Source organism: Podarcis pityusensis (assembly GCF_964106645.2).
Source record: "Podarcis pityusensis genome assembly, chromosome: 9".
Classification (NCBI taxonomy): Eukaryota; Metazoa; Chordata; class Lepidosauria; order Squamata; family Lacertidae; genus Podarcis; species Podarcis pityusensis.
Window position 1 is genome coordinate 6,595,798 of NC_138034.1, and position 4,837 is coordinate 6,600,634.

A 4,837-nucleotide genomic window follows, 5' to 3' on the forward strand; every position below is an offset into this window, starting at 1 on the left:
TGAGATTGTCTGTTCCACTGTCAAACAGTTCTTCCCTTCAGAAAATTATTCCTGATATTTAGACAGAAACTCCTTTCTCACAGCTTGAAGCCATTGGTTCAGGTCCTACCCTCCAGAGCAGGAGAAAACAAGCTTGCTCCATCTTCTGTGTGACAGCCCTTTAGATAGTTGAAGGCAGCTATCGTAACTCCAAGGGACGTGGGTGGCGCTGTGGGTTAAACCACAGAGCCTAGGACTTGTTGATCAGAAGATCGTGATTCGAATCCCCTCGACGGGGTGAGCTCTCGTTGCTCAGTCCCTGCTCCTGCCAACCTAGCAGTTCAAAAGCACATCAAAGTGCATGTAGATAAATAGGTACCACTCCGGCGGGAAGGTAAACGGTGTTTCCGTGCGCTGCTCTGGTTCACCAGAAGCGGCTTAGTCATGCTGGCCACATGACCCGGAAGCTGTATGCTGGCTCCCTCGGCCAATAAAGCGAGATGAGCACCACAACCCCAGAGTCGGCCATGACTGGACCTAATGGTCAGGGTCCCTTTACCTTTAGCTTTAACGTAACTCCTCTCAGTCTCCTCCTATCCACGTTAAACATACCCAGCTCCCTCACTTTTCTTTCTTTTGGAATCCTCTGCATTTGTGCCTTCAACATTTCACCTCGCAGCGGGAGCAGGAGCCCTTGTAAAGCGCGCGCCATGGCAGGACAGGCATTGAAAAAATTTATTCCCCTCTTCGACCCTGTATTGGTGGAAAGGTGTGCAGCTGAGACAGTAACTAAAGGAGGCATTATGATTCCAGAAAAATCACAAGGAAAAGTGTTACAAGTCACTGGTGTGGCAGCTGGAACAGTCTCTAAGAGCAAGGAGGGAGACACTCATCCGGTTAGTGTAAAGGTTGGTGAGAAGGTTCTGCTACTGGAGTATGGTGGAATAAAAGTTGTACTGGATGACAAGGACTATTTCATATTTAGAGATGGTGATATTCTTGGGAAATACGTGGACTGAACATCTTGCTCCGTTATCATTAAGTTTTTATTCCACAAAAAGTGCTCAAATGGTTCTGTTCCATCATGTAAATAATTTCTTTATTTTCTAATAAATGCAAATTCTCCCAAATTACCAAGTATCATTGTGACTTCAAAACAAAACAATGTGTATAGCCAAAAGGGAAAAAAGAAAAAAAGAAAGAGATTCCCATCTATTATGTACTAAGCTTGGATCCTAGAACAATAGGCAGGTAGGATCCTAGAATGCAACAGCAGCAATGATCCTGGAACCCCCTTAGGGGCCAACATTTGCTGAATTCATTCCATTCCGCTTATGCAATAAAATAAAATAAACCCAGTTCACCTGGTGAATAATTAAAGCAGCAGGCTGGCTGGTGCCGTCATTGTGAGCTCCATTAAAGTGAGTTTTTGCAGTTTCTGCATTTGTCAGTCGCACTAGCACACACTCCTCTCTTTTCAGTACGTATAAAAGAAAAGCAATTTCCCCCTTTTAAGCCAATTTACTTGTCTTGTAAAGGCAGACACTTGACACGCGCTGAGCGATTATTACAGAGGGAAGGAGCTGGCAGTGGTGAATACCTAATAATTACCTTATCCTAATGTCAGATTTGTTTCTCGCCACTGATTCCTTAGTATTTTTTTGCTGGAGTCTTAAATCAATCAAGAGGCGCATTCGTTTCCCTGGGAAGCCTATGCTGGCTTAGCATGACCCCATATTAGCAATTCTTATTTATTTTCTGTATGTCTCGTTGCATTTATAGCCCATCTTTCTTCCAAGGAATTCAAGGCAGCATGCAAGATTCTCCCCCTCCCCACAACAGCCCTGCGAGGTTGAGCAATACTGTGTCTGGCAACCTTGAAAACATTCACTGTGAGGCTACGTGAGTGCGTTGTGGACATTTTAAAATGTTTTAAACATGGTTTTTAAATTCTGTTTTTCTCTTAATTATTCTTTATTGATTACAAATCTACATATCTATACAAACATTGTATGCTATCTCTTTACATATGAAGAAAAAGAGAATTATGTAGAGAACAGAAAATTTATAAAGGAACAAAAAAGAGGAAAAGAAAAAAAATAAAGAAATGACAAGGATACGAAGTAAAAAAATCAAAAGAGGAAAAGACAAGACAAGACAACTTTATTTACACAATAAAAGTGTTCATCAACACAATTCTGTTTTTCATGGTATTGTTTCAGTGCTTGGGCATTTGTCACCCTGGGCTCCTCTGAGAGGAAGGTGGGAGAAAAATTTATAAAAGCTCAGCGGCTTAAAAAAATTATAAAGCTTAGCGGCTTTAGAAATAATAATAATAATAAGGCTTTGAGACAATGACTGGCCCAAAGTCACACAGGAACTGCTAGGAGCAACTCAAGGCCTTCCACATGCCCTTCATCAGGAAGTTTTTGGGCCTCACATAGCACAACAGAGTCTCAAGCCCACATTCCCAGCTTGGTCATGTCCACAGAATGGAAGATGGCATTCCATCTCCAAATGCTCTATGGGGAGCTGGCTACAGGCACTGGGCCCATTGGCAGATCAACTCTGTGTTACCAAGATGTTTGCAAACAGGACATAAAGGCTGGCAACATCAACCCCACCGTGAGGGAAATCCCTTGCAGATGACCACAGTGCCTGGAGACAGACAGTCAGGTCGTATATCCACAGCCGTGACCAGAGGAGGAATGACCGCTGGAAGGAGTGCAGAAAGAAGAAACACAACCAGACGCCTTCATCTGTCCCAGCTGCACCAAAACATATCTCTTCCATATCAGTCTCTACACCCACAGAAGTTGCTGCAACCTTCCAACAGTTTGACTTCAGCCACCAAGGCGCACTCATCCATTGTCTCCCGAGACACACAGATGTCAACAAATAGACAGAAGCTCTGAGATTACAACCGCAAGCTCCTTTAGCACCCTTGAGTGCCGCTCATCAGTGCCTGGACATTTGAATTCATTTACAGTAGTCTGGTGTTCCCTTACCACCTCTTGTTCTAATTTGGGCTGCAGCTCCCTCCTAACATCGTTTATTCTGTTATCACCAGGTTGGGTGCTGCTTTCTTTTTGGGTGAAGACAAAGGCAAAGTAGTTAAGAGCAGTTCCGCCTTCTCTCTGTCACCCTACAGCATTTCTCCATCATCTCCGTGCAGAGGACATACCACTTGCTTGGTCTTCCTCTTGCTTCAAACATAGCCAGAGAAACCTTTTATTATTGTTTTTAACCTCTCTTGCAAGCTTTGGCTCACCTGACCCTCTACCTGAAACTGCTGGCTTCTCGTGTATACTCCTCCTTTGTGATTTCCACTTTCTTCCTTTTCTTATACTTGCCCTTCTTACTGTAAATCTCAGCACATCTGTAAGCTCCTTATGCAACCACAATGGGGTTTTTTTAGACATCTCGCACTTTTCTATCTTGTTGGAATTGTCTGCCTTTTTGCGTTCAGTATTTCACCTTTCAGAAACTCCAATCCATCTTGGACTCCCTTCTTTTTGAGTATTTCTTACCATAGAACTCTCACCCAGTAGCCCCTTAACCTTTTTTGAAATAGGTCTTTTTAAAGTCCAGAGGGCATGTCCGACTACCATTCAGCTTTCCCTTGCCTCTGTATTCTCTCTATTCTGCTTTGGTCAGACCACACCTGGAGTCCTGCTGAAAAAGAGACTGAGAGGAGTTATGATAGCCATCTACAAAGTTCTAAAGGGCTGTCACACGGAGGATGGAGCAAGCTTGATTTCTCCTGTTCTGGAGGGTATGGCCCTAAACAATGGATTCAAGTTATAAGAAAGGAGATTCCGACTGAACATCAGGAAGAACTTTCTGATTGGAAGAGATGTTCAGCTGTGGAACAGACGATCTCAGAAGGTGGTTGACTCTCCTTCCATGGAGTTTTTTAAGCAGAGGTTGGATGGCCATCTGTCAGGGATGTTTTTGCCTCTGCAGCTGCTTCTGATAAATCCATCAGGACCTCCCTCCCCCTAACCCAGTTGACAGTCGTTCAAAAGCTCTACAAATTGCAAGCTCACGCTCTGGTGAGCAGCATTTATATGCCTCCACAGCTTGGAGAGGGGGCTCCTGCCTGCTCTGACAACAGAGTTTGTTTTTCAGCCTCATTGGGTTCCTCAGTGAATTGACAGGGTCCTCCTTTGCTCCCCCGCCCAGACCGCCAAGCCCCGAAACCAACACCCCATCACAACCGAGACCCTGACGGGCAGGGCACAGAGAAAGGACCAGCCTTCCCGCAAGGCCAGTCGTGTTGCCGGCCCAACGACAGTCCTGATAAACACTGAGCGCAGCCTGGAGAGATCCATCAACAGGCCGACTCTGGCTGGGGAATGAGGGAGATGGGTCACCATCCATCACAGGCCTAATGGGGATTTCTCTCTGGCTAATGGTTCCATCACAAGCTCAGCCACAGAGCTGTCCAGAAAGATCCTTGGTGCACTAAAAATTCCCCTCCAGCTTTAAGCATCTCGGAGGTGCCATGAATCAATCACACCATCTGTCATTGTCTTGCAGCTTTTATCCCATCAATCTGCCAGTTAGCTAGTAATATCTGGCATTAATTCCAGCTCCCTTTATGGTCCCTCTTTAAACCCAAGTGTGCCCTAAACTGAAACATTCACTTAACCAACTCGGGACCCATTTGAAACCTGTTACTATTAGTATATAAAACCCTTAACAATTTGGGATCTGTTTACGCCCACTCAACCAGTAACTGGCCCTGTTACAGGAGCCACATAATACCCGTTTCACATTTATAAGAACTGGATCTTATAGTGTGGCAGAACCAACACCTTGAAACTCTCTGCCTCTTGACACCAGGCAGGTGTCT

The 4,837-nt window shown here is 44.8% G+C and overlaps 1 pseudogene across 1 annotated transcript; it reads left to right on the top strand.

Annotated features, from left to right (window-relative positions):
- Positions 1–655: 655 nt before the first annotated feature.
- LOC308484932 (10 kDa heat shock protein, mitochondrial pseudogene) lies at positions 656–1,159 on the top strand (annotated as a pseudogene). The gene has a single exon. The product of its transcript is annotated as a 10 kDa heat shock protein, mitochondrial pseudogene (transcript).
- The last annotated feature ends 3,678 nt before the right edge of the window (positions 1,160–4,837 follow it).